This window comes from Camarhynchus parvulus, chromosome 12 (genome assembly GCF_901933205.1).
Source record: "Camarhynchus parvulus chromosome 12, STF_HiC, whole genome shotgun sequence".
NCBI classification, from domain to species: domain Eukaryota; kingdom Metazoa; phylum Chordata; class Aves; order Passeriformes; family Thraupidae; genus Camarhynchus; species Camarhynchus parvulus.
The window spans coordinates 8,239,109-8,265,092 of NC_044582.1; the positions used below are offsets into that span (position 1 = coordinate 8,239,109).

General features: G+C 47.4%; 1 protein-coding gene across 5 annotated transcripts in view; it reads left to right on the forward strand.

Annotated features, from left to right (window-relative positions):
- The first annotated feature begins 8,136 nt into the window (after positions 1-8,136).
- FLNB (filamin B) overlaps positions 8,137-25,984 on the forward strand; it is an 88,931-nt gene continuing 71,083 nt past the window's right edge. For 2 of the 5 annotated variants that reach the window (XM_030957070.1, XM_030957073.1), the window contains exons 1-3: positions 8,139-8,381; positions 11,244-11,319; positions 24,802-24,902. The gene's annotated coding sequence lies outside the window, so the exon portion shown is untranslated. Of the gene's footprint in view, positions 8,382-11,243; positions 11,320-24,801; positions 24,903-25,984 lie in introns of all 5 variants that reach the window. The other 3 variants (XM_030957074.1, XM_030957071.1, XM_030957072.1) reach the window with 3 other exon arrangements.

The window sequence follows — 25,984 nt, forward strand, 5'->3', positions numbered from 1 at the left end:
CCCACTCTCTCTCAGCTTCCAAAACCTTCCCATTTCCCAGAGTGAGTACTCTCATTCCTAGGTCTCAGACACCTGGCAGCCATCAATCCACTGTCATTTACAGTATCCTGTAACACCAGTTGTGAGTGCTTTTTGTTTTCTGTGTTCATAAAGCAGCTACAATGAGTCTGTTAGAGGAGCCAGGTCTGTATCCTGCCCTGGCTCTGGTACTGTGGAGTTGTCATGGATGTACTGCTTTCATAAATGCAGCAAACAGCATTGCCAAACCCAGTGGTTTATCTGGGGCCATCCATGTGCTCTGGGAAAAATAGCTCATCGTGGGAGAAAAGAATGATGGGGGGTTTTCCTCAGTTTCCAGTAATTACTTTCAGAGTAATTATGTTGCTCAAAAGAAAGAGCTGCTGCTTGTCTTGTGAGAAAAAGGAGATAAGAACAAGGAGGTTAAATGTGACAGCTCTTTGGGATACCAGCCCTGCCAGTGCTCCAGAGAGAGGAGAGCACAGTGGTGATGAGCTAAATTCACCTTGGGGCAGGAATTAGTCAGGTGGGAGATTCTCACTAGATTGAGGGTGTCCTGGGAGGTCTCCTGGAATAGGGAGAAAAGAAGGGGCTTGGCAAAGCAGAGGACCATATCATTTTTCTTCTGGTTTTCACCATGTAATTCATGCTTTGCTCTGTAAAGCACTGTGATATAGTTTGTATACATTATGTAAAATAAGTTGTATTCTATTATATTGAAGAAATACAAATATAAAATAAAGACAAAGGATGGAGTAAAGGAGCTGTGTGGTAACTGGACCCCCAGTCCCCAGTTGCACTGGTTGTCCCATTCCCCAAGTCTGTGGTTGCAGGTCTCTGCCATCCCTGGAATTATTTAGGTGTTTTCCACATGATGATAAATGTTAAATACAGACTGTCCTGGGTGAAAAGGGAAGCACAGATCAAATTCTGTCCACATCACTCTCCAGGAGAGCCTGTCTCCACCATCCCCTGCTCTCCTGCTGTTTGTGGCATTGTGCAGCTCTTCTGTCTCAGGAGTTTTAAGGAACAATTTTTAACTGTGCTTCATTTCTTTGCAGTTGGGAAAGCTCTAACACATCTCCAGGCACAACTGGCACGTGGGCCCTTTAGAAGTAGTGCTGTTGGTAATGGGACAGCCTGTGGCAATTTGTGATCTAGGGAAAGCAAAACCCCAACTCTCCGGAGTTTGAGCGGGGGGGAGGCTGGGAGGGAGGTGAGGATGGCTGTAAGCACTTCAGATGGGCAACTTGCTATTGCAGAAGTTGGATCTGCCCAAAAATGCCAAGGGGCATCTTTTATGGGAACAAAGCTGTGTTTGTGAGCTGCCCGGCAGCAGGATGAGATCCTGCTTCTGCATTTCAGGCCCGAGGAACAGCAGCATCCCGAGCCGCGGCAGCGCGGGCGCTGCGGGGAGCGAGAGCCGTAAATCCCAGCGGCTCCCGGGCCCGGGAGGAGTTCGGGCTCTTGGCTCGGCCAAGGAGGTCAGCACAGGGGGCTCCCGGCAAAATCCTTCTGCACGGTGGGAATTTCTCTCTTGAGCGACTGCCGCACTTTTTAACTGGAAGATTAATGGAAGGGGGCCGTGGAAAGGGCCGGAGTGCCGGAATTAGTTCATTAGTCTCTAAGCAAGCATGCAGTGAGTCACCGGCAGCGCTTCCTGCGCGCTGATGCTGTGCCCGGAGCTCTCCCAGCCATCGGCGCAGCGCTGGGAACTCGCGGGACCCCATCACCGCATGCTGCGACTGCGGGCTGTTAATGCTATAAAACAAAACTAATCTAGATTAATTACACTGCACATGTCATTCATCTATAATCCCACTCCTTGGCCTCTTTTCCTCCCAGCAGATCTCCCCATTGTTTTCTGTTCCTCTCTAAAGGTGTCCTTGACTTCCTTTGGGTTTCTCCATTTTTTCCGAGGGCTGGGATGACAAAGCTGCCTGGCTGGCAGCAGTGCCTGCTCTGCCCGTTCACCTGGGGCAGACCCATGTCTGTGTATGTGGAGGCGTAAACAGCCAGTCAGAGCTTCATTTGGCTTTGATGGGCACCAGCAGTGCCCTGTGATGGCAGTGAGGTGCTGCAGCACAGCAGGGTGGGTGGCTGGAAGTGCTCCTGGTCATAGGATCATAGAATATCATAACTTGGAAAAAACTCAGTCCAGCTCCTGGCCTGGCACAGGACAACCTCAGGACACCAGAAACGATGGTCCTGGTAGGGGATGCACACAGGATGTGTCTGTTTCCATGATGTTACAAAGGTTTGCTGCTACCTCTGACAGAAATGGGTTGAAAATGAAATCCAGCCATTTAGGGGACCAGCCTGTAACTGCAACCAGTTCTTACTCTGAAGCAGAGCATCGTGTCAAACCAGTTGTCTTCCTCACATGGAAGCAGTGGTGTTTATGTGCAAACCTGTGTGCAGTCCTGGCTGCAGCACTGTGGGGTGAGACAGCCTCTCACTGCACTGCAAGGACCTGGAGAGAGAGCAGGGCCAAAATGGCAGATTTTTCATTCCTAGGGCACATCTCTCACCTGCACTGCTGACCCCTGGCCAGGTAAGAGAAGCCCCAACCACAGGTTCAGGCCTGGGCATCCAGGTGCCCCCTCCAGCTCATCCTCCACCACAGGATCCTGGCACAGGTTTGTTTAGCAGCAGATCTGGGGGTTGAGCGTGAAGGGACCTGCAGCCTGCATGACTGAGCATGATCACTTGCATGTGCAGCCACAGGAGGCTGGTGTCGGTCCCACTGCTCTGCCTGGAGACTGTCCAGCTCTGGTAAATCTATTGCTGCCATAGGTACTGGAAATGAAAAGGTGTCAGCTCAACAGGGAAGCCTGTAGGATAAGGTCTGGTTACTGTCTGGAGCCTGTGGCAGCATTCCCAATGACTTGAGTGGGAGAAGCACCAGGACCCTGATCCCCTGAGAAGATAAAGATCTAAGACTTACTAAATCTGGACAAAATAAGCTGTACTTTTGTTTTCCTGTGAGTTGTTTCATGCAAAAAGAGATTTTGAAAAGATCTTAATACCTCACAGAGGATTGTTGCACTTTCATGTGATGCCAGTGGGATCAGCATGCCAGTGGATGCTCTGGTGGGTCCCAGGGTGCAGTGCCTGGAGGTCTCCAGCCCCTCTGCAGCAGCAGTGGATTATGGGCATCATTCAGGTATTTTCCAAAATGTTCTGAATTATTTTTTGCTACAGTCACTTCCAGCAGGTGTTTTGAAATGTGGTGACCATTTGTTTTTTCTCCAGCCTTTGTTTTTCTTCCCCGTTCACCTGTTTGAACACTCTTGCCACAGGGAAAAGGACTCAGAGGGTTCAACCACTGGCTGGATTTTTTTTCCTTTTATTCTTTGCCTTCTCTTTTTTTTATGACTGCATTTTTAAATGGCATGTTTATAAGTGTGGACCTCATTTTCAAAACAAAGTGTTTTGAAACTGATTTTGCAAACAGCTGTTGCAAAGGACAGCCCAGACTGGGGACCTTTCCCATCTGTATCTCTGACTGCGTCCCTGCAAAGGTGGTGTCAGCATGGAGGGTTCTGGGGTAGGTACAAGAGGGGCTCATGACCCCCACAGGGCAGTAAAAGAGCTGTTTTGAACTCTTGGGCTATCCCAGTGTCCCCTCAAGCTTTTCCACCAGGTCAGACATCCCCAGCACCAATTTTCCTCAAGAAAATATGCAATTTCTTAAGTAGTTTAAATACAGTAACCTGGGGAATCTGCAGACCCTGCTCACACCTGAACTCCTCCCTCCTGCACCTGCTCCCCACAATCACCAGCCTTGGGAAGCTGTGGCATTTACCAGCAAAACCAGCCTGTCTGTGGGTATGTTTTCAGTGGCACTTTGTGCATCTGCTTTTGATTGCTTTAAATGACAGCAAGGGGCCAGCTATGTTTAAATGGACTCAGAGGTGAGACCAAAGAAGTGAGGCTTAAAATTCAAAGCAATCCGACCTGCGCTGCCATGGCGTCATGGTGTGAGTAAGGCGCTGGCACAGAGCCATCTCCTGACTCCTGGGACAGATGCTTTAAAAGCTCCTCACATGGGCAGTTCAAATGATGTACACATGGGGAGAAAGAAAATAGCGTTTAATTGAAACTCTGTACATGTATATCTGTTTTTAGGATAAACAAAACAGATTGGGCAAATATTTACTTCTGCCCCTACTGCTACAAAGCAAACTTTCCCACAGCTTTTGACAGACATAATCTGTTTTTTAGCCAAGATGGTGAATTTGTAATGACAAGGTTTCATTCTGAATGTTTCAGGATTTCCTGATTGGTTCTCATGCAATTATTTTGATTAACAATGAGGTTTTCAGACCAACTTGAAAGGGTCTTAGAGCCTTAGGAATAACCTGGCTCTTGGTTATTCCTCTCACTGGGATTATTTTTTGCAGCTTTCTAGCACTGGAATCAAATTCTTTGCAAATCAAAGCAAACTACATCTTAAAAATATTTCATATCTCCACCCCCCTCTGAGAAGGGTTTCTTTAAATTTAGAAAAATGCTTGTACCCATGTCAAAAAAAAAAAAAAACAAAAAAAAAGAAAAGCATAGAATTGGGATAAGAATGAAATCCCAGTGTAATTTTTAAATGAAAATATGTATTTTTAATAAAAAGATAAATGCTTTAGGTGGTCATTTCTGTGAGAAGGCAACATCTGAAAACAGAAACTGAGAAGTATTCAGGGCATTTCTGATTAAAAAAGAAATGAGATCTCATACTAGAAATGTCTGGATGTTTCTCTTTCATTTATAAACATAGGAGGGAGCTTAAGGAATTAGGAAACATCCATTAGTACTGTTTACTCAGATTTCATTGTTCTGTTCTTATCACTTAGATTTTTTACCCTTTCTTTAAGATGATGTGGAAATCTCAGACTGGCTTTAGAGTGTGCATGCCAGCAGATCCCCTCCTCACTGCCTGTCTCTGACTGTGGGTGATGGCACCTTTCTGCAGATGGGAACAGTGCTCAGGAGTTCCCATTCCCAGAGAAAATGCCATCATTGACACGTATCCTTAATTCAAAGCAATGCATCATGTGCTTGGAGCCAGTGCATCCTAGGCAGGGTTCAAATCAGCAGGGACTGCATCTCCTTGAGCTGTCCCCACAAGTGCCCACAGTACACTGGGCTCCTGCTCAGGGCCAGGTGAGAAATGAGACCTGGCTCCTGCTCACAAGAGATGCACATGGAATAACCACATCTCCATTTTCAGCCAGGGTGCTGGAGCTGCCTTGCCCCAGGGGGAGGGGAGGGAGGGTCAGCAGCGCGGCTCCACAGTGCCCACCCTGGCACTGCCACCCTCACTGAACTGTCTGGGATGATGGAAGGTTGATGTCAACCGGGGGAGCCTAAACATCTGCAGTGTAACACTGAGATGTCTGCTGAGACAGGTCTTGCACTTACCATGTCCTAGATTAATTTGTCACTTTATCATAATTTAAATAGAATAGTGGATTTAATTGTCATAGTGGTAGAACACACTGAGGATTGAGAGGGTGGTTTGGATACAAGCTGAGAAGCCTGTAAATGAAAAAAAACCAGTTTTTGCTTTCTGTGAAAGTGAAGCTTTCTGAGTTCAAGCAGTTACCCAAGCAAACTGTCCAAGTTGAGCAAACTCACTGGCTAAAGGTAAGTACGTGTAGCATGGTATTTTCTTTCACACCACCAAAAGTGGAAACATAAGCAGCGTGTCTGATGTCATCTCCATACAGATGGGTTTGAAATGCTGGCTCCCATCTGAAACATCATTACTTTTACAGTGAACTTTTAAAAACTCTATTATTGCTGCTAATATTATGTGTATGTATTTTAGAAGTAATTTCCCCGGACTCCAATAAAACGTTCTAACAGAGTTTTGTTCTCTAAACAATTTTAACCCGTGTTTTGCCTTTTGGGGAGTACTTTTGGCCCCCAGGCAACACAGAAGAAAAATTACTGGCTAAGTAACACCAGATGCAGGAGACACTGCTGGCCACTAGACAGCTCCCAGATGAGAAGGCCTTACAGGTTGAAATACAAATATGTTTTGTAATGAAAGCAGAAACCCTCTTTTACTTTAGGGCACAAGGACCAGCCATGAAACACAGAAAGGTTTTTTGTTCGGGTTCCAGCAAGAGGCATCATTATCCATAATTACATTTTTCATACCTGAAATCAAAAGCCCCAAAGCTGTCCTCCCTCCAGAGAGGTTCAGAAAATGATCTTAAATGGAAAATGATCTTAAATGTTTTTTTTCTGACCTCGGGGTTGAATGAAAAGCTGCTGCAGCCCCTTGATAAGGGTGTCTGTATGGGGATTATGTGTCAGCCACCATCTCGTGCCCCATCAGTGGTGCAGCCTCAGAGATTCCACGTGTCACTGCAGTCACAGCCTCCTGCTCTGCAGAAAAAAGGCAAGGGGGCACCTCTCCCCTCCCTCTCCCTCCCTCAGGCTCCTATTTTTGTGGTCAAAAGTCACCTTTTACATAACTCACAATGCCCGGGAGCTGAAGGGGTCTGGCTGCGGTATGCACTGATAGTCCTTTGGGATAGGAAGAGACTCTGCCAGGTGCACCCCCTCTGGAGGGACTGGCTGAGGGTCATGTTATTTATATTGGGCTAAAATGCATTGGATTGACTTAAGGGTCTCAGCAAAGCCTGTGCCTAGGCAGCTCACAAGTGAAGCCCAGCCACAGGGTGCAGGGTGGGACGTGCTGGCATCAGAGCCATGGGTTACAGGAGCCTTGTGTTGGTTGTTTGCTGTGAGCACTTTGTCACCAGTGATGAGAACCTGTGTGGGTTCCTGTGGATGCATGGCTGGTGCACCAGAAAGGACACTGAGGTTGAGCAGGGGTGGGCAGCAGCTGGGCTCAGCATGGTGAGTGCCAGTGCACCCAGGCCAGTGAGCACTGTGCCCACAGGGCACTGCAACACCCTCGGCAGAAAACCTCCTCCGAGCTTGGAGCTGCTGCCTTCCTGCTCTGGCCCCATGAAATGCTCCTGTCCCTGCCATGTGTGGCCTTCCCTGTGACATCCTGCAGCCTGCCCACCTGGCACATCCTCCTTTGGAGGAGGATGGTAAGTTCATGCCTGTCCCTTTCCTGTGACTTCCACCACAGCTGGGCAAGAGGGCAGCCTGTGTGGCAGCACACTGTACTGAGCCATGATTTTATGCCTAGCAAGTGGTGTTTGAAGAAGCCTTGCAAGGGGCCAGATTTAGCTTAGTTTCTGGGGGAGGCAGGAGTCTACAACTTCCCATCTGCCAGACCTGAACAGGCTGCAGAGGAATAGGGAGGTGGCTGAGGGTGAGAGTGACCCCACAGCCAGGGTTTAGGGACAGGACTCAGTGCCTTTAAACCCAGAAAGTGTTTCCATTGCTCAACAGTCACACAGCAGAGGAGTGCAAGAGGAACATGGAGGTCAGGGTTGACATCATCACGTAACCATTTTTCACATCTTGCTGGAAAAAGCAGCAGTTGGAGTTCCTGATGGCTGCCACTACTCTGTCCTATACATTTTGGTAGTAGCACATACAGAGCCTAGGGCTGGTGTGCAGAAAGCTGGAAACTCAGTGGGCTCCGAGGGCAAAGCAGAGACAACTTTTTACCCATGCCCTTGCACAGGCATCTTGAGCTGGACCACAAAACCCCATCACGAGGAACCCCTCTCTGATCTAAGCAAGGAGGAGCATGGGTGCCCAGTCATGGGCATGGCCAGGCTAGGGCTGGCTGGGGTTTCCTGGCAGCAGGGATGGGGCTGGGATTTTCTGGGGCCCCTTCTCAGTGTGCTCTTTCAGATCTGGGTTTCTCCTCTGCCAGAAGCAGTTTCCACTCCCTTCAGTTTCCCAGGGGCTTGGTGAGACAGGGAAAAAAGTGCTGTCAAAGTGCTCCCTTCCCTTCCAAAGTATAAGCCCCCGGGGTTCCCAGCAGGGATTTGGCAGCCACAGGAATGTGTGGGAATACACAAGACTTCAGGACAGGGCTTAGGAGTGTATGTTGTGAGAAATGTCTCACTGAGGACTTCTTGGCATCACACCCACCCCAAGTCTCAAAGCAAAACTGCCCATGCCGACCCCCCCATATCCTGGTTTCTCCCAGGTGCATGTCCTTGTTTTCAGCAGCCTAAAACAAGGGTGTGCCCAGAGTCCCTGGCAAGGGATGAGCACAGTGCTGCAGTATTTGCTGATATTGTGCCTTTAGGGCGTGAAGGAGTTAAACTTTTCGGATGGAAAGCGAACTGAAGATCAGACTAGCAGCCTGGTGACCTCCCGCCGCTGGGGCAGCGGCAGCTCCCAGCCCAGCCCGGCAGTTCCATCCATCCATCCATCCATCCATCCATCCATCGGCGTGGTGCGGCGGGCAGCAGGGTGCGGTAGGTGCGAGGGGAGGTGCGGGCACCATGCGGGACCTGCCCTCGGCTCCGGCGGGACCCCGGGGCCGGGGCCGGAGGGCGGCGGCAGGGAGGGAGGCTCCGTGGGATGGCGGGAGTGCACGGATAGCTGTCCCTGTTCTGCTTTCAGAAAAGGAGTTGTTCGAAGTGAGCTTGTCCCGACACTGCCTGGGGAATTGTGATTTCTTGCCTTTTGGGACACCCAGTCAGCCCATACCGAGAGCTTGGGAAAAGAGAGTTTTGTAGTTGAACTCCTTGCATGCAGCAAAGGAGGACACTGTGGGTTTATTTCTCCCTGATGAGGAAGCAATGACAGTTGCATTATTTAATCCTGTCCTCTGATGATGGTCAGAGATTTATCAATAAATGCAAAAAGCAGCCAGTCGGTTTACAGTTTCTAAACAATGAAAGATTTTTATATAAGTGGAAATTGGGGGGTTTTCCCCTTGAACTGAAAACATCTGATTCTAAGTAGTATTGCCTGGTGTGCTAAGTTGTCTCCCTGGCTCTTCAGTTTATTGAGCATAGCAGACTCTCTGGTTCAAAGACAAAGTGCCAGTAATCTGAACGTTTATTTTGCAGTAATAAAGTGGTATTGTTTTACCTAAGGATTTGCATGAACATTTCTCATATAATTTACATTGTAATGTAATCATTTTACATGATAGAATTATCTTGTTCAGAAAGCATGGCTAAATCAAGTAATGATAGTTTCTGGTGAAGAAACAAGGCTTACTTAACATAGTTAAAAGAAAAACAAGAAGAACCACAATCCTATACAACTAAAACCAAAGTAGTGTTCTGTGCTCTTCACTGCAAGAATATCTTCAACCCTTATGGCATTTTATGTTTTTCCTTAGAAAGAAATCAGAAGACATATTTCTCTAAAATTTGAGGCTTTTTTTAAAACTGAAATGCTCTTGGGATGGTGTTTGAAGGAGGTTGCCAGGCTGCTCCGCGGTAGTTTCTGCCCAGGCGAATGGAAGGGCAATCACCACATTTCAGTCAGAAAAGCTCAAATTGCTCTTTACTGGCCTCCCAGTCGCTAGAACTTGATTCCCCCAAGGTACTTTCTGGCCAGAGATGACGCTCTTGATTACAGAAATTGAGGTCTCCTGGTAATTGCATTTGATTTATTCTTCCGTATCACGGAGAACGAGTCAGTGTGATTCTTTGGAAGTATGAACTCTTCCAAATGCTAACGTGGGGAGAAAGAAAACAGCAATTTTTATTATCTTCTTAACAACAGCCCACAGGAATGTGCTTTGCAGTGAGCGTAGCTTACAAGTTCCCCTGCCTCAGCTCTGGCCTTTCCTGAGGGCTGCTGGCACAGCCAGGAACTCCTCTGCTGACTGGCCAAAAATCCATCAGGGGAAGCAATAACCAAAGAGGGGGAAAGGAGGCCATGGGATGCATTAAGAAAAGAGCTCTAAAAGGTCATTAGTAGAAATGCAATGGGGAGCCCCACTCCTGAGGGCACCCCAGAGATAGCCTGTGGCTGCTCAGTAAGATCCAAGGGGGATCTGGACCATCTCTTGGGGCCAGGCAGCACCTGATGTAGGTGACATCTCATGGTTCCCTGGTTATTTGTCTCTTAGGACTGCTAAGAAGTGATGCTGTATGCTATGGCTTTTGTCATTGACTTAACACCTTTCCACAATGGTGGAGTCTGCCCCTCTATCTATAATTAATGCCACAGAATAAATGTCCTAAGGCAGGAGGTAATTTGTCTGAGGGGGACAGAACCTGCCCAGGCTGGTGAGGTTTATTCAGCAGGGATTTGATACTACTCTCATTCAAGTGGATTATAAAACACCCATTGATGTTTTTCAGTCACTGATGACTTTCTGTGGGCTCTCGATTACCACTGCAGCCATGTCCAGAGTGTTTGAGTGTGTGGTGGGGGGTGCACAGTGTAGAGAAGTCTGCTGTATCCTGTTTTTGTAAAGGGCTTTTCCTCTTAGTAGTTGTAGTGAAAACAAACATGTGGGAGAACAATGGGACTTTTTTTCAGTTTTCCTCTGGATTTTTAAATACAACAAAAAGCCTATTAGAATTAAATAAAGTACATTAACATAAAAGGGATTCCTATATGTTAATGAGGAAAATAAGCGTAACTACTTGAACATACAGTCACAAGCACAAAGGTCATTTGCCTTCTTGATCCCAGCCTGTGTTTTTGCAGTTGAAAGCCTATTCATTAAATACCTGTGAAAACAGAGTACTGGTAAAGAACAATGCCTGTGCCATAAAGTTGTTATCTGTAGGAGAGTTCACACCCCAGAGAAACACCCTCGCATGCTGCTGGGCACTCTGCAGGCTTTGGAGCTGGCAGCTCAGCAGGGACCAAAGGGGAGTCTGCAGAAAGGATTTCCTTTCTTCAGATAAACGCAGAGGTATTGTATTTGTTGTGTCTAAAATGTTTTTCAATGAGCAAACAAGGATAATTCTAGTTGCTGTAAAAATTGAAGTAATAATAACATGTTAATGCTTTCTAGGAGTAAAACTTGGAATCACTGTTCATAGGATGAATTGCTCCCAAGAAAACAGGAACTAGGGTGAAGTACAGTATGTGAGGTGGGACAACTACCTTCAGCTGCTCCTATTTAAATTACATATGTTTTAGAGAAAAATCTGACATTGATTCTTCCTTCCATAAGGAGGTGGAGGATCTACTGTAAGAGATAGTTAAGGGTACAGTTAGCTGTTCACAAGGCCAAATTACTCCTGTTTGAGCATATGTTTTCCTATTGTGTGGCTGCTTAGCTGCAGCTTTCTGCCATGAGTCACTTTTCCCCTGGGGAGTGGAAACCCCTCACCTCTGACATTGCTCTGTCCATGCAGGTGCTGCAGCTCATGACCACACCTGGCCTTGACCTTCTCAGCAGCAGATCAGGATCCCGAAACCCTTCACTACAAGGTGGGTTTCCTGTGCCACAGTCATCATCCTCCTTGCCGCTCTCCTTCTTCTTGTTGTCTTTTCTGAGTGGCAAATTGCAGTTGTCAAGTGTGTTTATATGGAAGGAGATTATTCATGCTGCTGACAAAGTCCAAGACTCCTCTGACAGAGTAGCTTGCACTTCACTTTTTAAAGATACAATATCCTGGGCTCTCCAGGTATCACAGACTTAGTTTCCCTTTATCACTGGTTTAATAAACTGGTGTCACTGGTTTATTAAAGAAGGGCTGCTTGTCATTGTCGCTTGAAATGCAGCTATATATGGACACCAAGGTGAGGACACTTTCCAGACCCCATCCATCAGTGGGCAGGTGAGAAAGGCTGAGGAATATTGGTAGGACCAGATTTCATCCCAGTGTGTTCTGTGTCTGTTGAGGTCAAAGTGCTTTGTGAAATCAATATGAATTTAAAGGGATTATTTTAAGAGTGGGAGAAAGGGATAAGGTGCAATTATATCAAAGTACCACATTGAACATTATTTGGAGTGTAAGATTTTGGATTTCTTTTGAAACAACATATCCTTTCAAGAATTGGTTTGCTCTTATTCATTTCTAACACATATTACAAAGTCAAAAAGAACAGTTTAGAAGCGCCTGAAACCAAGGGAAGCAGCTTTTTGCCATCATTCTCCTGAGAACTGTATGCATCAGGGTTTTGGCTCCAAGTCATGGTGATGCTAAATTTAAAAATCCTTTCAAAACAGGGCTCAACCTTTCTCACAACTCTCTTAATAAAATGCTCAATGTTGAAGTGATAATGTTCGGAACAAAGAACACTTAGTATAAACATTTAGCTTGTACTAAATAAATTACACTTGGTCTTACAGTCACGTTACTGGTGACAGCTTGTACAGCCTGCACCCTTCCCCTGTAATTCACCAGAATGAAGCAAATATACATTGTTGGGAAAAATTTCTTGACTTTTGTCAAAGAGCCCAACTGCTGTCAGCAAACACATTGTGGGAATATGAATCTGGAAACAAACAGATCATTAGAGGGTAAGTTAAGGTTTTGTGATTTAATTCTAAACATGTTGAGTGAGTGAACCAGAGATGTGCAATGCCAGAAAAACTGTGCACCAAAAGGGTTTTTTTCTTTAATGAAAGCTGGTATTTTTATTGAATACAAAGTACTTTGGGTGACAAAGATGGTTATGTATGGAAAATATGAAGTTTTGCTTGTTCTGGAGAAATATGAAGATCACTTGATCAGAAGTAATGTTGTGCCAATGCAAGTTTAACATTCTTTCCTTGTGGAAATTATTCATCCATTTACAGAACTTCATTAAAGTACAATAATTTTCCAATGTTAAAAAGAGTATATATACAGAGGATCTCTGCTAGGACAGGAAATAGTGATCTGGGCTTGTGCAGTCACATCTCTGGTTGGATATTATCCGTGCTTTGGCCTGTTACAACTGTACCAAGGGTTGAGAATGTGAAACAGCTTCCCCAGTCAGAGCATCTTTTTTGGAAAAAGCCTGAGCTGAGGCAATGGTACTGCCCAGCCTGCTCTGACTGCCAGAGCCACTTGGGTCAAGGACCATCAGGAAGACAGGGAGCCAGAGGAGCTCTTTGCAGGTCTCATGAGAGGACTTGTAAATCATCTATGGAATCCTGAGAGGGCACAACTGTTCTCAGCCTTTTAGAGAAATGTAGTCATGTCGGGGCAGGAAGGAGGAAGGGAGCCAGGCCCCATTCCCCAGCATGAGACTCTGCATCCCTTGGGATGGGCCAAGTGCCTGTGATCAGGCTTGGGCCTCTTCTGGCCTTTCATTCCTGTGACACATCTCGAAGCCCTCCCCCGTGTCTGGGCACATCGCTGTAGAACGGATATCCTCATCTGCCCCTGCCCCTGTTCTGCAGGGACAGCCACAAGGCGGTCTGTGTCCTTGTGTACTTTGGCAGATGCTGGAACCTTGCTCTCTCAGGGAAAAGCTGCTTTGGTCTCTTCCCTTCCTATAGCCAGACAGCTACTGTCTTGGCCTCACTGCTCTCTGAAAGGCAGCCTGAGCTGCTCTACTGTATTTGAGAGGAGAGGGCTATGGTGAGGGAGCAGCAGGACATCTCTACTTCAGAGTGTACCACAAAGCCCATGCAGACCTGGAAGACTTCAAAGCTGGCTCATCTGCCAGGCACCTATCCCTGGAGCACTTTCTTCAGTCAATAGCAGCTCTGCCATTAATGATTACCTGCAGTGTCAGTATAACAAAAAAAGGATATCCTTTGAGATTGTCAACCTTGTCTACCCTCTAGCACATTCAACTACATCCTGAATTTCCCTAAATTTCAAGGATTTGCTTCCTGTGATCTTCTTTGTATCCCACTGGCAGCATTAACCTGAATACAAATAGGAAATTATAAGACATTTCCCAGAGCCTTTGACAAGATAGCAAAACACTCCTCTTTCTCAGGAGCAGAAATATATTTTTATTGGAGTAAATGCCCCTGCAAAACTGGCTGCAGCCCCATGAGCTGCTTGTGGCCAGGGCCCTGGGGTCGCAATGGAGCTCAAACTTGGAGGTGGCTTCAACTGCCCCTGCTGCAGAAGGATCCCTTCATGACCATGTGCCAGAGTCTTTCTCATTGCTGTCAACACACCTCCTCTTGCCTGGCCCTTCTGCTGGGCTGTCTGCAGTGTGGTCAGGCTTCCAGTTACTTCAATACTATGTTTTATATGCTCTTAATTTTATAACAAGATAGAGGTTGATCAATACTTTCTACTATTTCCTGCCTACTCTCACAACACTGGTTGAAATAGTTATTAAATCAAAAACTCCAGCCAGCTCTGTGAATCCAGCCCAGCACTCAGGGTATGGTTATGAGGGATGTACTGGTCCTCATCTCAGGGGGAAGGAACAGCTTTTTGCTGCTCTTTGTTTCTCTCTAGGAGAGAGCACTGATGAAGGAGCAGACTGCAAGAACACGAGAGCACTGCCCAGAGATTTTGGGCTGTTGCGAGAAGATACCAGACAATAACTTAAGAAAATCTGCCCATTGGAATCTGAGGTTCAGAAGTGCTAATGGCCAGGATAATGTGTTATTTATTGCAAACAGGCATCTGGAGTGGCCTCAAAGGCCTGGATGTCCGACTGCCCTGCTACATGCATCAAAACCCCTCTTCAGAGTCTCAGTCCCAAATTCAGTCTCCAAAGCCAAACAGTGATGGTATCACATTCGCTTTTCATTTCTGTGTGGGCACTGTGCCCATGCAGTTATAACACAGCTGAGTCTGATTTTCATATAGTTCATTGTTTATTTATGATTTACTATAAAGTTGAGCTTGTCTTATTTATGAGCAGCCATGAAGATATGGGATTTCATCCACTGGGTGATGACTCATTCATTGGGTTGGACTCTTCAGCTCCTAATACGTGACATATTTTGGACTATTGGATGAACAGCATTTCTGCATGAGCCCAAATTAAATGAGGTGAATGGAAATAATTAGTTGTTTGTTTTTAAAATCATGTTTGTAGCTGGGTTTGTGCTGGTTCAGCTCCAGGTTCATTCTAGCAATGTGCACAAGGGCAGGATGAGTTGCTGTATACTATGGTGGAGAGGTGATGAGCAGCATTTCTGAGTCAGACGTCTAAACATGCCAGGGGCGACTTTGCTTTGTTTCTGTTGCACAAGGAAGAGCTTTGCGGTGATGGAGCATTTGATACTTTCTATGAACTTTAATGACTGCAAGATTTCTTGTGCTGCTGCAAACAATTTGAGAAACTAATTTGTAAAATCACTCATAAAAATCTCATGTTCTTTCTGTAATAATAAAACTCGGCTGGAAAAAGAAATACAAATCCTCAGAAAGAGTAGCTCAGCAGGAGTGTACTTCGGCTGCTCTTGTCTTGGGCATGCTCTCCCCTCCTGTGGGTGCGTCATGCCCCATGAGGTCAGCAGGAAGAATTCATGCACAGGCAGAAATATCGCCCCCGGTAACGCTCAACTACATAAGGAAAATGAAAAGTTTTTAAAACCTTTTCCCCCTCTTCCTGCCCCCAACTCCGAGGGATGGGACCAGGACCATGGGAAACGTCAGAGTGACTTTGTCGCAGTGAGAGGTTGTTATGGCTTACAAGTTTTTACAGCCAGGAGCCCTGCCAGCAGAAATTTATGCCTCCATTTCTGCAGTAACGATGCTTCCCAGAGCTGTCAGCCGGCAGCGGGCTGGGAGGCAGCAGCGGGGCGTGTGGGGGACTCGCCATGACATAATCACATTCCTGCGGCATGAGAAGATACTCCCAGGCCGCAGCAGGGGCAGCACAGCCCCTTCCCTGCTCCCACCCCATCACTGAGGTTCTCAAGGCCTGGGGAGTGCAAATGAACCCATCAGCTGTGCAGGCTTTGTGTGATTTTGGGGCAGAGTGACAGGAAAGTTGCCCACTGGAAAAGGATCTGGGGATGTTGGTCGACAGCAGCTGCACATGAGCCCAGGTGAGCCCAGGTGGCCAAGAAAGCCAGTGGCATCCTGGCTGTACCAAAGATAGTGTGGCCAGCAGGACCAGGGCAGTGACTGTCCCCCTGTACTGGGCACTGCTGAGGCCACAGCTCAAATCCTGGGTTCAGTTTTGGGCCCCTCACTACACAAAGACATTGAGGGGCTGGAGTGTCCAGAGAAGGGCAAGGGAGCTGGGGAAGGGGCTGGAGCACAAACCTCCTTGGGACTGGCTGGGGGTGTTTAGCCTGGAGAAAAGGAGGCTCAGGGGGAGCTTATGGATCTGAAAGGAAATTGTAGCCAGGTGAGGGTCGTCTCTTCTCCCAGGTGTAACAAGTGACAGGACAAGAGGAAGCAGCCTCAAGTTGCACCTGGGAAGGCTTAGACTGGGTATTAGGGAAAATTTCTTCACTAAAAGCACTGTCAAGCACCGGAATGGGCTGCCAGGGTCAGTGGTGGAATCACCATCCCCGGAGGTGTTTAAAAGCCGTGTAGGCACTGAGGGATGTGAGTTAGGGGTAGCTCGGCAGCGCTGAGTTAACGGTTGGACTTGGTGATCTTAGAGGGATTTTCCAGCCTAAGTGATTCTATGGCTCTATGATTTCACCGCTGCGGGGTTTTTTGGTAGGGATTTTTATCAAATGAAACCAATAAGGCTTTTCGCTGGGGCTTGTCCGGCGCCTGGAGCGGCGGGGCCGCCGTGAGGGCCGGGCCAGGCGGAGCTCGGTGGGCCGGCAGGGGGCAGCAGCGCCAAGGGCTGTGTGGGGGCGGCTGGGCCTGAGGGGGGCCCGGAGCCGCGGGCATGGGGCCGCGGGCACGAAGCCGGGCTGTGCTCGCAGGCACCCCTTGCCCACTTCATCCGTGCTCCTAAGAGCTGTCAGAGCGGCTGGATCTGCCGGGAAGGGAAGCTGGTCTGCCTCCCTCAGACAACGAAGCCGTTCTCCAGTTGTACTTCACCGGTTTGCAACTGCTTCATCACCCCCTGCCACTTCACTACTGGAACTTTGCTGCTGTCAAGGAACCTGGGAGAGGATTTCTGCTTTGCAAAAGGAAAATTTGCAGTTGCTTTGAGAACAGCAGAAAACAGTACACTGCTGCCAAGGCTGGTGAAGGAGCAGGAGGAAGGACTCTGTGGGGCCAAACCAGCCTGCCACAGAACAGGGAATGGCTCATCTTACTGTATGGAGCTCCCAGGCTGTGGGCTGTGGCTGTGTCAGGGCACCTGTGCCAGCTGAGCACCAGCAGCACCAGAGTGTTAACAGCCACATTGATGCTTTCCCCACAGGATTGAAGTCTTCCACTGTGGAGTCTTCCCACCTACTGCTCCCAGGGAGATGGAGATAACACAGGTGTGCTGGCATGTGCCCTGCTCAGCCCCATGCTTTAGGACACAGTCATACCAGCTGCTTGCCAGCCAGCCTTGGCCGTGCCAAAGGAACTAAAGTCCATGCAGAACAGAGGAAGAGTTTTACATACAAAGTTCAACAAAGAGAACATATATCCAGAAGACAACGCCTGTGCAGAGAACAGGAGAAGGAGACTTCTTGTGGGTGCACCTGGTCCTCCTGGTGCATCTTGCAATCTGGGGGCTGTTTCTGGTCCCTAAAGGAGCTGCTGCCGTCTCCCTCCCCAGGCTTGAGCCTCAGAGAAGCCAAAAGCAAACAAGGGCCCCCAGAGGCACCTGGGCGGCCACCATGCTGTGCCTGTGCAAACATCCAGTGCCTCTGAGAGGGGCAGCGGTGATAACCCGAGCTTTGCAGAGCTCCTGCGGCCCTGCACTGGTGACATCCTCACTGCTACGCTCCTGTGGGGCTTCCACATAGCACAACTGGCCCCAGCTGGATCAGATCAGCCCCATCCTGCTGCAAACTATGTTATCACCAGCGCTGTAAAGATAAAACTACTTACCTGGGGCTGCTCTCTCTGTAACTCACTCTTCTCTCCCCCTTCTCTACAATCACTATTACAGCAATGAGGCAGCTGGAACTAGGCACAGTGACCACCCTCAGAAAAGGTTCTCAAACAATGCCCCAACACTGTTCCCCTTTTACATTTGGCTCTTGCTCACTCTGATTAGTAGGACTGGGCTTGCCAGGGCTCTGGTTTTCCCCTTCTGTGTCATACCAGGCTCTTGTTGGTATTTTAGCTGGTAGGGAAGTGACGATACTTACAAAGTTCCTTGCTTGGAGTGCCACACCAGATGGCTGATGTGAAATGCAGCATCAGCTGCTGCAGTGGCTGAATTGCCCTTTGAAATACACAGTTTCTTGATTGAAAAGGGCCTATTTTTACTTTTGGTCCTTTTCAATTAGATAGCTTGTGACTGGGCTCATTTTCAATATCATCTCCCATTTCAGGACTGCCAGGCACACAAGGAGCAAGAGGTGCCAGCTGCCCAGCTAGCTCCACCAGTGACACCTTTCTATGCCACTATCTCCCATTAGTTTACCTTTTAGTCCTTTTTTTCTTTGTTTTTTTTCTTTTTTTTTTTTTAGCTAGTGATTTTGGGCCTGCTTCACAAAATCCAGCAATCATCATTTTGAGAAAAGCAGGAACCTGGGAATTGTAGGTTTTGCCCTATAAGCCAAAGGTTGAGCAAGAGCAGAGTGAGGATCCCCCCAGGGGAATCTCACATTTTTTAGGGACAGTAAACAGCCAGAGAAGATGCTAGGAATTGGTAAGACACTGACTGTGCCATGGGGTGGGTGACCTATTCAGCTTTCTTCCTGCCCTGTTTTGTCCCATCTGAGACCTCCAGTTTCTTTGGACAAACCCTTGCTGAGTTGTCCCCAAACACCCAGCCCCCTGGTTCATGCAGGGTACACACAGCTCAGGGTTTTCCAAACCACCACCTTCCTCCTGCCCACCCTGGGGTGATGTTTTCCATTTGTTCCAGAACAGCGGCCACACCCTGCCTTTTCCCCCCTGCTGGTGCTTCTTGCACCCGCACGCCCGCCTTTCCTCTTCCAGGGTGTTGCTGGGCAGAGCTCAGCTGCAGGACGTTGTTATGCTGCAATATACTCGCTAATAGCAGAACTGACTAACAACTATGCAGGGGGAAGGGTGGCTTGAGACTGGTGAGTGCTGGCCAGGTCCAAGTGCTTTTCTTCTGCTTTTTATTATTCCTAATTCTCACCCAAATCAATGTGATGCTGTCCTCAGAGGCCTCTGCCATTCCTTCTGGTTCTGCAACATGTTTAAAACCTTAGATTCCTTTCAAGTAGAGGAATGCCCCCAAACACATGGCCTCACACGTACAAGTATTTATGGAGGAAGTTAAATTCTCTAATTGCTTGGCTGGATCAAGCCCAGGCTCCCAGCACCGCACTGAGCTGAGCAGCAGAACAATGTACAGCCCTTGTGTCCTTATGCACCAGGCAAGGCTTATCAGCCCATGGAGGGGCTAATAAAGCAGCTTTCAAATGAGTCAGTAGACTTAAAGCTTCTTTTACACAAGACTTCTGTCTGGGAATATTTTTGTAAGAATGTTTAAAAAAGAGACAGGAGCATGACTTCAGCCTTTTGCAGAAAGCAAATCCACTTAAAAGTGCTTTTGGGGTTGATTATTTGCCATCATGAGAACACTGCAGTGGGGTTGGTAAAAGTGAGCACCACAGTGTCATGCCTTTCCTCTGAAATAGCTGGGATTTTGTGTTTTCACTTGCTCTGTGCACTGGCATTCTCACCCCACTGCTGCATCCTGGAGTGTGTGCCAGGAGACCCAAACAAACTCCCCCTTTGGCTGGACATAGGTCAACAATTTTGTTTATGTCACACAGAAGAGTTTTGGTTTGTTTAAAAAATATACACTGTTCCCCTGGAAAGTGTTCCTTCCTATGCTACATCCAGCTGTCCCAAGGAGGAGCTTGGCTACTCCTCTGAAGTCAAACAAAACTATTCATCTGTATCTCAGGTTACAACAGCTCCTGAAGAGTAACTGGGAAACACTTGGAATTCTGTGTAGTCCATGAGCTCTGGCAGATGTGAGATGCTTAATTCCAACTTTACACTGTCACTCCTGCAAACTCCAACTCACAGAGTAAAAGCACAGAAATTCAAACCCTGAGAAAAATGGGTGTATCATCTAAGGAAGAGAACTCTGGTTACCCTGAGTGCAAACACAAGCAGTGAGTAAGGTTGGAAGTAAGCAGAGAAAATGTCTAATGAGGCCCGTGCCTGCGGTATCTGCTAGGGGCAGGAAGCCCTGATTAGCTGCACACTGGAGCATTGTGTGGGTTTGTATAGGATCTGACTTCCCAGGTCATGAAATCAGATCCTGAGTTATTTTAAAAATGAGCTGCTATTTCAAATTATTTTTCAACCTCATGTTTGATATGTCAAGTCACATTTATTTGGGTAAGCTATGTTTCACACGGACACCCACAGTGCAACCATTGCTGCATTCCTGGTGCTGGGGGCAGGGATAGGTTCTGGCTGAGAGCAGGCACTGCCCTGAGGACAATTGCACTGCCAGGCATTGTCCTCAGGTACCAACACAACTTTGTTTGGATTTTGGAAAGAGAGATGCTTATATATGGCTGTGAGTATGTGTTTTTTCATTTAAAATCAACTTCACTAAACAGAAGTAAAATTAAACGCCCTACAGCAGTTTATCAGTCAGAAAAATAGATGAACCAAGAAAAAGATATGAACTTCGTAACATTTCCATGGAAACAAGCAGCAAGGGTATTTTGGACAAATAAATTAGGTGAATTCCTGCATGAGACACTCCCAGGGAATGCCCTGTCCTTGCTCTTCCAGTATGTGCTAAATGATTTCAGTTTAGTTTTCTCTTCTGATTTCAGGATAGCAAAAAGCACAAGCAGGCTTGCTCTTGGGCTGTTTACAACTTGTGTCAGAAGCAGACCTTTAAATTCCAGCTGTGGGTCTCCCTGGGACCCAAGGCAAAAGCAGCACTGCAAGTTCTGGCAAAACACTGTGTTTGCCAGATGGATGCTGCTTTTGGCACCAGTTTCAGCTTCTGGATACATAATACAATGCAGCAAGACATATATATACACATATATAATGCAGCAAAAAGTCTGTGCAGAAGTAAAACCATGTTCTTCCAGATATAGAGAGATGAAAATTGCCCCAGACACAACTGCTACTAGAAGCAACTGTTGCCTGAATAGACTTTCCAAAGATACATTTCAATGCAAATTCTAGAACAAGTTATATTTTTCAGCATATTTCTAGAGATTTCTCTGCCTAGAGATACCCCTCTGTCCGATTTGGACTGAACTGCTGCTGCAGGCTCTGATACTGCTGTCTTCCTTGGATAACAGAGGAGGAAACAGAAGATGGAAAAACTCAGAACAAGTTGTATCAAAGGTCCTAGCCAATATCTGTATAATGCAGAGCTTCTTTGCCTTCCATGGAGCTGCTGAATAAGGAAAATGCAATCCATATGATGCAATCCATTTGATTCATGCTTTGACTTGAATGGCTTGGTTTGGCTTCACTTTGTAGAGATCATGGTAACAAAAGGAGAGGTTTAATGACGACTTCATCAATTGAGAATAAACACTTCTATTGTCTTTCAGAACCCAGTAAATAGGTAATGTGTGAAGAAAATGTGCAGTGTGTTTGGAAACCTTTGACACAGGAGGCTGGGAGGACCCGGCTGTGATGCTGAGCCAGGCTTGGTGCTGCCAACTGTGCAGCAATGCCATTTATGGTCACTTAGTCATGAAATCCCTTTGACTTACAGTGCCTGTGGCTTCGGAAAAGGCAAACCTTTAACTACTGTGAGCTGCAGCTGCTGGATCTTTAGCGTTACTGGCTGGGTGCTGGGTTAGCAGATGAGCTGCCCTGTGGGGATGTGAGGATTAGCATCTGCACACATCTGGCTTCAATGTGCTACAATTTATTTTATGGCATTTGTTATGCATGGTTTTTGTTTTAATGCACAATGCTGTCCTGTGTTTGGATAAAGCTATTATGTGCCAAAAAATTATAAATATTTAAGATCTCCTGATAAATTTCTAAAGCTACCCGGGTGCTACAGCCCAATTATTCTTTTTCCAAGCTTTTGCCCTGACAACTAACAAGTTTGACAGCCACAGGGTACAAACCTTCAGTGTGCTTCTGCTTTGACAGAAACCTTTGGAAAAGATGGAGGCATCCTGCTGGCTTTTCACCACACATTTCTGCTGAGATATGATGCATCTTCAAAGTCACTTGTGTGGGGTTAGTTGTAGTGTGGGGAAAAAAATTGTTCCTTGTGTATTAGCAGTACCACTGAAATCTCAGAGAGGTGATAACAAGCACGACCTGCTGGGGCAGAGAAAAGTCCTTTTACCTGCAAAGACTCAGCCTGAATGCCCAGCCATGGCCGATTCCTGCTCTAAGCAAAGTGTGCAGATGTTGGATTAACAGTTGAGATTAATTCCTATTCTTGTCCTCTTACAATCAAAGCAATCTGTTGCTGAACAATGTGTCAAGCAGAGAGCATGTACAGTGTCCCAAATGGCTGGGATCTCTCATGTATGGGCCATGACTTGGAGGAATCCAAGAACATATCATCACATGAGACTGTGATAAGTTGATTACCCTGAAACAGACCTGACTTCATTAGTCACCCCATCATGTGCAGTTCACTGATGTCAGCGAGGGCCCATGCTGCCGCACCCCACACCCTTCTGCTTCTGCAAAACCAGGCTTCAACAGACTTTTCCTCAATGAAACAGCCAGTGTTAGAACTTCCATTTCCCTCTGCTGTTAGTATGCTCCGAAAAACTAATGGCAAGGGTCTTTTTAAATTCAGCCTTGCAGTGAATTACCACAGAGGAAGAGTATTTTTAAATTGGTGAAAAAAACCCATTGCTGTGTACAACTGCTTAAAGAGTTGTACACGAGTTGTACACAAGTTGTAGCCAAGAAAGCAATGACAGTGTTTTTCCTTCCTTGTATTTGTGTCTAGTGAGTAAAGGAAGAATGGAATGGAAAGATCCTTGTCATACAGAACAAATAAAAAGAAAAAAGTATCCACCCCAGAGCATGAAATCTCCCTCTCTCTCTGCCTACATACATACATCCACACAAATATCTACCCATATAAATATGCACATAAGGTATTTCTGCAAGGCATACATTACTTCATTTGTAATAATATACAGTACCAAGATGGTATTCCAGCAAGTACAGATTCATGGGTTAGCTTGTTTTTATTTCTCTGTCTCCTGATGAAACTTGAAACACGGGTTCACTTTTGTTAAACTGTCTTCCAACTTCATTTCAAAGGAAATACAGTTTTTCAGGTCAAATGTGACCCAAAGAAGAATCTGAGCACAGAGCAGTACAGAGGGACTCTCTCATCAGTAGATGAGATCAAGCATTGATGCCCAGCCCTGCAGTTGTTGCTACAGCTGGATATCACATTTATGGCCAGGCAGGTCCCAGACAGGACAGCTCTCCTGATGTCAGTCACCTGTGCAGGTGATGGGGTACTGTGCAGGCAGGGGCTGCCCCTCTTCACTTCCCATCAACCAGAAATCTTGATCAGACTGTAGCTGTGAGGGTCACCTGTGACTGGGAAGAAAGGAATGAAACAAGACCTGTTCCACTGAGCAGAAATTATTCTGCTTTTTTCATTCTCTTCCCATAGAGCAGTCATTGTTTCACAATAATCATGAAAGCAGTCAGGATGCAATTCTCATCAAAACCCCTGTGATGTGCAGGGAAGGGCAGCTGTGACATGGGCTGCTGCATCCAGACCAGCAGCACCCCACCAACCCTGCATGGTCCCAACAGCAACAGCCTCGACTGTGCCACTGCCCTTGTCCTGAGTCTGTCGGGCTGAGCTGGGCTTGTGTGTCTGTGCCAGAGCTTTGTTGAGCACTTCACATCTGGTTTTGTGCCTCAGTGCTTCTGGTGGGATGGATGGATGGATGGATGGATGGATGGATGGATGGATGGATGGATGGATGGATGGATGGATGGATGGATGGATGGAGTGGTGGAAAACCACTCAAAGAAACCACTGTCCTTATGTGTGCAGAGCATGTCATTGCACAGTATATAATTGGGATGAAAATTTTCTTTGCTAGGTCTATGGAAAAATTACTTTTATTGAAAATTTTAGCAAAATACGTAAGTTAAAAATAGAGGTCCTAGTACTAATTCTGTCTTTTTCCTGTGAAATTCCTATTCACTGCCTTTTTTACAGAAAAAGCAATGGTTGAAGCTTCAACTTGCAGCATGGGACGGGCACAAAATGATATTGAAGAGTGTGCATTACTAGGTGTGGCAGTGAAAAGGAAAGGAAATTAAAATATTATAAGCAATCAGCTAATCCGGATGTGGAATGGTTGCTAAGGAGTCCCAGCCCAGGCCAAAGTCAATAAGCAATTAGTATCTATTAAAAGATGAAGTATAGGATGATGGGAGAAAGGTCCTTGAGAAAAGGCTCAGCTCCATGTTTCCAGGCTGCTCTCCCCTGGGCTGGACAAGCCTGCGCTGACACCAGAGCTGCTCACAGAGGCACCTGGCTGCAACATCTCTATGCCCTGCACTGGTTTTGCTCTGTAAATAAAAGCTCTCACTTAATGTCAGTTTTTATTTGAATAATAAAAGCAACTTCCTGCTGCTTGGCTCAGTAATTTGAGGAAAGGGCAGTGGCTGCTGTGCCATGAGATACACTTCAACATTTCAGTATACTAAATCTCATCTCTGATTTCTTTGATAGTTTTAAAACAGGAGGCAATGCTGATTAGGGAACAATGGAAGTTTAGACATAACTCCTACATTACCTCACCTTTATATTTGCTTCTTTCTTAATTTATTGTCAAAAATGCATCTACTATAAATTATTCTGGGGGAAGGATCTATTAAGACAATGGAGAGAAACTATGGTGTGATGGTTTAGTGGAGGCATTAGAATAACACCCTTGAAAGAAAATAATTGGACATCTGCATTCTAATTTTCTAGCTGAGAATGACTATAGTAATTTAATTAAATAAGATTTTGTCGACTGTATTTTAATGGATTTGTTTTCTCTGACAGACACCTGCACCTTTCAGAGTGGCAGCCTTGATGTAAATAGGTAGACAGGCACACACTTCGCTTGGATAAGTGGAGCAGCTCCTGGTAGCAAAGCCAAGACTGTAAGTGCGTGCTGGGTGAGCGGGTGGGCACAGGCTTCCCTCGGGATAGGGACATGCAGGGACACCTCACCGCAGCTTCCTGGGACCCAGTAAGTGTCATGAGATGTCTCGGCGACCTCCAAAAATTCAGTTTGCAGCAAGGCAGCTGGAGTAGTTCTATTGACTCTGCTGTCATCAAATGAGTCAGCGGCAAGTCACAGTCTCGTATGTCAGCAGGGAGTGGCGCGCCAGGAAATCAGTCACAAAACTGGGGGGAAAAGCAAAGAACCCCTCAAGAATTCGAACCGTAATTGACTGTTTTTAGAGATTTCTATTATTTTCAAATGGCCGATTCCAAATGTGTGTGTCGGCACAGAGGTAGCCGTCCCGTTGCCTCATCGCACCCCGTGGGAGCACCCTCAGCCTCTCCCGGGGCGGGCTGTGCAGAACCGAATCCCCCCAGCCCAGCGCCCCGGCTCTGCCGGCCACCCTGCACAGCTCTGCAGGCCCGGCGAGAGGTGTCACCCACCCATGGCTGCACCCACCCACGGCCGTCACACGGCGGGCGGCCTGCCCTGCGCCGCCTGAACGCGGCTGTGGTGGGGGTGTGCGGGTGGGTCGGGGGCTGCGCTCCTGCTCCTACTGCGGGTTTCATTTGTCTGTGGGGCGAGGGGGCTGCACCCCGACCGGGCACTAGGGCCAGGCCAGCTGCGCTCCTGCCCGTGCCTGGGGGCCGCGCCCCAGCCCCGCCCAGCACCTCCGCCAGGTGAGTGTCGGCCCAGGGTGGTCCCTGGTCCATCAAGGGCTCTGCCAGGCCAGGCCAGGCGAGGCGAGGCCGAGCCGAGCCGAGCCGAGCCGGGCCGAGCCGAGCCGAGCCGAGCCGAGCCGAGCCGAGCCGAGCCCATCCCATTCCATTCCCAGGCCGGCCCCCGCGGGCCGGTGCGGCGAGGAGCGGGGTTGATGGGGCGGAGGGCGTGCCGCTCCCCGTGGATAAAGGCCGGGCGGCGGCGCGGGGCCGCGCAGAACCGTTGGGTTGGGTAGCGGGGGAGGCGGCAGCAGTGAGAGCAGGAAAAGGAGAGGGGCCTCCGCCGAGCGCGGCGCTC